We start from the raw sequence: 9,034 nt of genomic DNA on the forward strand, positions 1-9,034 counted from the left end.
TGGCAAGAAAGGCTTTATTTAAATGACTTAGTTCCTCTTGGATGTGTTCATTAGCACAGATACGTCTTGCCCTATTTGCTAATGTTCCGATAATCCCCTGTTTTTGGCTTGGATGGTGATTTGATAGTTTGTGCAGAGCTATCCGTCACCATCAAGCAAAACTGAGGATCGATGTCAGCAATAGAGCAAAGGTATCCTATGCTCAAAGCTAATAATGACTTCAGAAGCAATCAGGCTGGAAATAAAGGCTTTCTTACCAATAGCTAATAACAGAGAGCAAAAGCGGCATACAAACGAAGGAAGAACCTAACGTAATGTGGAAAAACATCATTATTTCATCCCGGCTGAATACTGATAGAGATGACCATCGAAGCATAACATCAAAATATACCCGAAAAAATAGGGATATAAGATTTCAACAGGTGAAAGAACCGATATCTCTGCGAAATAAAGACTGAACTTCCTTAAGGTACAAAGAACAAACGCTCGGCAGACACTGGCTGACTACCTGCAGATTAGAGACAACAGAGGATCGGCCGTAACCATAACGCTGGCAGAAGATGGTGATCGTGGTCGAACAATTCGAATCAGTGCCACAACATCTGGATATCATCGTCTGGTCGAAACTGTTGAGATACAAACATCAAATATTCGGGAAGGAAGAACTGCTAACGCCAACAAATCTGGCGTCCTATCTAGGACAAAGCAACGGCTTTTTGAAACCAGTTCCGGAAATTTCGCGAACACGCCCTCCGAACATTAACGCGCGCTGCGCCGACGAAATCGTCTAATGAGCCAATCGGGCTGGCCACACCTGAGGCCAATAACCGATCGACGACAGGCGAAAAACAAGGTGATTCAAACACGCTCTGACGCAATAAACCCGATGAAACAACGCAACGGACAACTGCGGAAAACAGCGTTACAACGCTGCGAGACTACTGCCGCTATGACACGCTACTGGGTTTTTAAACTGAAGAGGGGTATTCTGCTCTCGGCAAATACTCATACTACTGATAACTACCAGACAAAACGCTGTGCCAGTTTCTCGAATGAAGAGGGTATTCTCATCTGCTCAGAACAATCACCAACTTCCGGATGGAGAAATTTTTATCGTGAAGATTCGTATCATCACGAAGACATCGTGAACGAGAGAACGAGACTATTTTATGTCCTTACCGCCAAAAGGCTGGACAGCTGAAAGACTGCGTGACGGATAACTGTGCCAAAATATGGCGAAATCAGCTCTTAAAGCAGATAAAATATGAAACTGCAAACAAGCCGAATAGGACGGTCTTGATTACTGTCGTGCGGTGTTAACACAGGCCGTTATCATCAACAAGCGAGGAAAGGGGAGCAACTACCGATTTGTTGCCGAAGTGGCGCCGCTGCCGAACGGCAATGCGAACAGCAATGTCGCGAGGCGATCGACGCAGACCAAGCTGTCTGAGCTTCAAAGACAATCTGGTCGCGGATGTTTGTGATGGTTTCTGTTCTTACACCGGCGAACAGGGAATTACGTGACAAATGAAGATCTGAAGGAGATTATGATGTCCCAAGAACTCGAGGCCCATCTGGCACTCTGACTGTCAGAAGCCGCTGGAAAATCACCACTAACGCTGACCGATCGAAATTTTCAACGGCTCTCCTTTCGAAGACATCTGAAAATCAAATTGTCGACTCAACCACGCGCTGCTTTATCGATTTACCAAAATGTCATCAAGCTCACCCGCCAAACCGTGGTGTCAGATCGCTGACTGCCAACTGGGCTACAGAGATCGCTGAAAGGAACTCGGCGTTAACTTCGGCACAACTCAAGTGTGAAACTGCAACATTCCGGCATTTCAGCAAAAGGCAGGGTATCGTAATGTTATTCGATGTGTACTGGGCGAGTCGTGGATCTGTCGAGGAATCATCGCCTGACGGCGCGAATTCTCAGTAATATGACTGGTAACTGTATGGAACGGCGAATTACGAACAAACGAAAAGGTATCGCAATGGCAATCGGCACAATAATTGAATTTCTTTTGAAGATTTGAAGAAAAGGCGTAGAGTATCCGTTCTGAACCCGCTATGTATATTTCATTTCAACGACCATTTCTGGTTTGTAAGCTGAACGTGACCGACTGGTGCTTCCGTCACCGCTGAACTAAAAGACCGACATAAAGTACCATGAAAACCGAAATAAAGTAACCGCTAAGCTCGATATTAGCGTTGAAAGAAATGGCGACACTGGATCACCGTGTATCGAAACTTATCGCTCGCTTAATACGACACTACACAAACTATCAGGCGCCGTCAGCAAGCCAGAAGCGAGGATTATCGGGTTTGATGGCAAATAAACAGACATCAATGCATATTACGTCCAGAACGAAGTAAGTTGAACCAAACGCTGCTTGCCAATACGATATAATGAACGGAAAGCAAAGGCGGCGGGCTGACATACGAGCGCCAATGAGGAAGGCATCGTTAATAGACGGCTGTGTTTCGCAGGTCACCGATAAGATTGATAAAGTACTCAGAACGTAACATCAAAGGTATGAAACTACCCGAAAACCGAGGACAACAAGATGACGAACAAAGATACATCAATCCGAGAGTCTACCGTATACTGTTCGTGCGGTTCACTCGCATATGGAACTATAACGCTCGGAACGGAACCACAGGAACACAAGAAAACTGCGGATTCCAGAACGAACGAAAATCGGCCGAAGTCAACATGGCAAGCTGCCTGGTGATCACAAAAATCAATTCGAACGCACAATCGTGCCTGGCATCTGGATCTGGTCGAGCAAAGCTGATCGAAAAACTGGTAACGGGAACAAATCAATTTCAACGGAAGGAAGGCTTTCACCAAGTAACGGCAAGTTTGACGTCAGCTATCACGCCGAAATGGCGCACAGTAGATTCAGTTCGGAAACATGACTACCGCAACAAACCACGCCCCCTCGACCTCATCACTTAGCTTATACGCCATTTTATGAAGGCTCGATCTAATGAGCAATCAGCTAAGCCACCTCGAACTAGCCACTCGTCTGTAACAGAGAAGGCTAATTCTAACCGACGACGGCATAACGAAAACCAAAGATGTCTTCAATGGAGAATAAAGTTAATTAAACAACCTTTAAGATATAAAATTTGGTAAGTGTTATAATAAATAAAATAGTTTGTTTTATTTATGTTGTTTTATTTATTCCTGTGGAATATTATAAATTTGTACACAAGTCATATTGATAAATATAATCATAAATGCGGAAAGTTTCATAAAGCTTGAAAGTAAGAAATAGTTCTTTTTTATATTTTTTTGGTATGTGGTGTCTTTTTCTTGTTTGTTTTGTATTAACACATGCCGTTTTTTATTTAATAAAATAACTCGATTACATTTTTTCAGTTTTATACAGTTTTTTTCACAATATTTTGAAGTAATCACTTGTCAGTCAAATTTTAAATATATTAATTTCCTGCTATTCCAGTTGTACCAACTTATTTCTTTGTAAAATAAAATAAACTACTTTGAAATTAAAACGACAGACACATCTATCACTGTCAAGGATCTTCTCGTTGAACAGACTATATATTAATTAGTATGTTATTTCATCCATTCAGGAGAATATTTAACTTCTATAGGGTGGCTCAAAAAATTGGAAGTGGATCGGGATGATTTTTTATAAATAGAACACCCTTTATATTATTTCAATTTTGGCTTCATTTCTGATCACTTTACATAATCCTAAAATATGAATAAATATATTTCGATAATTTTAGAGATATTAATAAATAAATAAAAAATATACATTTCTCAACCTTTTTTAAAAAATTATTACAAATATCTACAACTGTCCTGATATCAAAACTATATTAGGTATTTACTATGGTCTAAAATTAGTTCGTTATAAATGTCGTAATCTTGAATCATACAGGGTGTTCAAAATTCTACGCCAAACTTTCTAAAATATAAAATGTTTTCTTTGTTTTTCTTAATGGAACACCTTGTATATTATTTTTTATTAGATGGAAAGTTAAAAATAAGCATTTTTTGTATTTAATGTATTTCAAAATTTTTAATGGTTTTACGTGCCTCTTTCAACGGTAAAATACGAGAGAAAAAATCATTGGGTGGCTTTGATAAAAATTTACTGTGAAAAATGCCATATGAAATATAAAACAGCGAATATCTGCGAAACCGTTAATAATTTTGAAATATTCTGAATAAAAATATGTTCATTTTTTAATTCTCCATCTATAGAAAAAATAATACACAATTTTAATATACATTTAAAAAAGCGAAAAAAATTATTTGAGATAGTTTGGCGTACAATTTTGAACACCCTGTATGATTTACGATTACCATATTTATAGGAAAGTAAATAAAAACCAGCTAAAGTAAATATCTAATAAAGTTTTGAGTAGAGTTCTTGTATTTTTAATATTTTTTTAAGAAAGGCAAAAAATATATATTTTTTTGATTTATTTATTAGGATCTTTGAAACTATCGAAATATATTTACCCATATCATAGGATTATGTAAAGTGATATGAAAGGAAGCCAAAAATTAAAATAAAAAAATTATCCCTCCCCACTCTCACTTTATTGAGTCACCCCGTAGATGTTAAAATATTTTCCTGAAATGCATCCTAATACATACTTTAAGTTAACACTTAAACGCAATTCCTAGGTTTTTTTATTTTACGAGATGCCCGATGCACTATTTTGCCGGACCTTGTAGATAGCACGCGCATTCACCATTTCGTCAAGATACTCAGTTAAAAAATCGAAAAAAAATATTTGTATAGCAGGCGGCTATAAATTTAATGTACGTCTACCTTTTCATGCTAAATAACATTTTTACGTGTCTTTTGTAATATTTTAAAAATAGATTTTTTACATTATTATTATTATAAAAGATATATTTCTTTCAAAAATGTCCCACAGTTATCGCAGAGGATATTAGTATTATATTTATACGTTGATAGATACCACAGTTTGTAATACTATGACTTGCGCTAGTAAAACCACCAAACAGGTTTTTTCGATCTGTTAAAGCGACAAACTATTTATTTAATCGATGAAAAATCACTAATCAGTATTCACGGAACGTCGTTTGAGATATTACCAGTCTATTGTTTACTAAATTCTCATATGGTAAACACCGAGATAAAAATAATAATAGGTTATCAACATAATACGAAAAATGATAGTTAAAAGTCAGTAGAATTTAAAATGTTATCAAGTAACAATGTGATTAGGTGCTGGATTTTGATAATTAGGTAAAAAAAATTAATTTAAGATTATTTTTATCAATATTTACGCTTGGTAATGGATTATTTTTTCTGCACGTAATGTTTTACATATTTTACTGTACCCAACGATTATTATTTAAAAGTGTACAGCAAATTTTTACGGTACTATTTTATTTACTAAAATTATTTTATTACTGTCTTAAATCGTGGATTTTATCTTTTATTATTTTATATTCAAATAGAATAATATGTAAATATTTTGATAAATTACTTGATTATGTTTATATATATATTAATTAATAATAATGTTATATAAATTAAATAATATTTTAAAAAAACTATTAAATTTCAAATGAATTTTATTTGCCTAAGCAATCAAAAGATAAAAAACGCTTCTGAGACTATCAAATTGTTGATATAATATTATTTTGAGTTTAAACTATCTCTTTAAAAGCAACTTTTTTCCAAAGCCAACGATGAATTCACTGAGGCGTCGTTTCTTAGTCACTCTCATTAATATCTTAATTATTAGATATCAATACACCTAGTATTATGGTATTCTGGTACATTGTTGATTTTTTGAATGAAATAATCTTTTCTATCTTATTTTTATTAGAATGGTCATCATGAGGGGCTAGGGATACCGTGTTAGAAAGACAAGGTAATTAAGGGCTTATTTTTTCGTACCTATTTATTATAATTTTGCTAATAACTTTGGTTTGAAAAAAGATATCAAGATGCAGTTTTCGCTGAATTTTTAAATTTTTATTACTCTTTAGTATCAGCTAAAATTATATATACTATCGCATTTAACTTTTTCGAAAAAACGCGCAATGTTTGTTAAATTCTAAGACAGCGCCCCCTAGCGTCTACGTTCAAAAAGATTATTTTTATTGTTTATATGGTATAATATAGAGTAGAAACGATCTTTTAAACGAGCCTTCATTTGTTGGATTTCGATCAACCAGTCCGGAGTTATTAACATTTTTTGGCAAAATAAAATACTAATTCACCACAATACACCAAAACACTTTTAAACAAATAGAAACAGATCTAACCTTTCCCCACCACTTTATTTGGTCAGATAGCGGAAAATGTGAACAAAAAATATGAAAAATTTACTGAAGATTATAAATCCATTATTTATAATATCCGTTATCTGGACAAAATTGTGTCCCTTTTTCTTATTTTTAATAGCAGTTGCCTCTAGCGGCCGCTCTACAAACTTGAAAATAATTTCCAGCAATTTATCATGCTCTCTTTAGTTATAGATATTTTTTCCGCAAGCTCTACGACTAATACTTTCCGAGTTAAAGCCGGGAGCTATTCTTAGTGGGACACCCTGTACAGAGTAAGCCAAATTGGACGCTTTTAAAGGGAAACACCCTTTTCTAAAGATGTCTCAGAAATAAGAGCAAGTATTTTAACTGGCAGTATATTTCGACGCTAGAAACATGCCTACGAGGTTTTTTTGCGAAAAAAAAATTGTTGAAAATTTAAAATTTTTCTTGACAATTTCCGGAAAATTTTCAAAAACTTTTTAGTGCCACTTGTTTATTTACCTGAGATTTCTCTACCCATGTATCTAAACCTTGCAGTGTTGCAACCTCCTGTGTTATCCACATTCTACATAGTTCTATATTTATAAATTAATAGACAAATTTCTACACAAAAAATTAGGAATGTTAAATTTAATCTTTTATCAGTGCTGATTAATAATAATTCTAGAAAAGAAACACATTGATTATTTTTAGTACTTTCCCTTTTAATGAAAACAAAAACCACCGAATATTAACTAAAACATTACGTTTATGACGTTTGCGAAAATCTTTGTTATGCTGCAAAATAACTTTATTTTAGAATAAATTTAATAAAATGATTCATCATATTATTCACAATCAGGTCACAAAAAAGAAATTCCTAAAATGTTTATCGTAATTTAGAATTCAATATATCAAAAACAGGCTCAATCAATAATCGATTAAATTTTGTTTTGTTTGTTTCCTTTCATGTTGCTCTGTTTTATTTTTAAAATTTAATACGGATTTGATTGCTTCGAATATTTTGAATTTAAAATTGTTGAAACTACGGTAATCTGGCTTAATATCGTCGCATAACGCAAGCTCAAAGGACAAAGAACCAGTTGACACGCCGAACTTTTGGCTGACGGTTGGCTGTCGATGGCATGGTCGAAATATATATTTAAAATTGTTGTGTGAAACATGTATTTTCATATATTAAAAGTAGTTGTTAAGTAGTGATAAGAGACAATATAATTCTCAACATTTATTTATTCAGAAATATATTCAAAGTAATGTGCGATGTGCGCTTTTCAAGGTGTTTTGTAAATCACTGGTTCAAATTGCGATGAAGCCAATATCAAAATAATGTATTAGAAATGGGGACTGTTATTTTAGCAGTTATTTTAATAGCATGTACAAGTAAAGCAGCACAGTGAAGTGTATTTTAGTTACGTGTGTATCGAAAAAGAGAACTGTTACAGTTACATCGATCTGTCATAAGTAATAACTTTTTTTAATGTTGAGTAAGTTTTTTCTTTTAATTTATTTTGTGTAATAATATCATAATCTTAAAAATGTAATGCATCTCTACAATCTCCGCCAAACTCTTCAGGTGGTGTGATTTTATGACTTATTTTTAAGAATATACTTTCTTGGCCATATGGCAACATATCGTATCGAATTGCCTGAGATCCGGGCTTGATCCGGGTAATTGGATGTAGTTGACGATATCTGCCGGCAGTTCTCAAAATGTTGCTATTATTTTTTTTTAAATTTCAAAGTTAAATAACGCGAATATTTTCAATTTATTTTAAAATGGCAAGAGAAAATATGTTTCTTTTGACCAGATCTACCACCCCTTAATATACTTGCGTTTATTTCTGGGACACCCTGTAGGGAAGATAGACGAAAATTAATATCGGTGTTCGGAGCTGAATTTTTATCAAAAACATGATGGTGAAAACCGTCCATCGATATCTGTTAATATTTCGGAGTTACGGGATATTTTTTAAAAATGTGTATTTTTAACAAATCGCTGTCACTTTTTTGCTATGGAAAATTTTGTATTTTTTTAAACGAATTTCCAAAGCACACTTTTACGTAGAATTTAATAGTTTAGGTATATATTTTTTTAAGAAATTAAATTTCTATATTAGCAGTTAAGTGGCAAGAATCCTTATATAATTTTATTACATACTATTAATGTGAATATAATATACAGGGTGAGCCGGAATTGTATTCGGAAAACTTCGTTAGCATACATATACATACATACATACTGTCATTACTCGCTGACGAGTATCTGATACGCATCAGAAGATGGTCACGCAAGGCGTTTTCTTTCATGAGCTTTTATGTTAGCAAATTCTTCAGATAAAATTAAGTGAAAAAGTTACATTCATGTCCTAAAATGATTTGTTTTGGAGGTACGGGGTGTAGAACTTCTGAACTATAGTCAATATTTAGATGAAAATTAGTGTCTGAGTATTTTTTGGCATGAGACACTTGATTTCGATGTCAATATGACTCCAACTTGAAGGAGGCGCCACCTACATGTTTTTTAAATGGTTTGAAGTGTAATAACTTTTCATCCGTCTCTGTATAAAACTAACTAGGTCGTAAAATGCTTCGTTTCGGAGCTACAGCGTGTACCAGTTTCATTTTTATTTTATTTTCTAAATAATTTCTGAACTAGCGTCCATATCTTGAGAAAAATTGGTGTCTGGGTGTTTTTAGATATGAGAAATCCGACTTTGATACTCGTATGACTCC

This window comes from Sitophilus oryzae, unplaced genomic scaffold, assembly GCF_002938485.1.
Source record: "Sitophilus oryzae breed Bouriz unplaced genomic scaffold, Soryzae_2.0 scaffold_1393_pilon_pilon, whole genome shotgun sequence".
Taxonomy (NCBI): Eukaryota; Metazoa; Arthropoda; class Insecta; order Coleoptera; family Curculionidae; genus Sitophilus; species Sitophilus oryzae.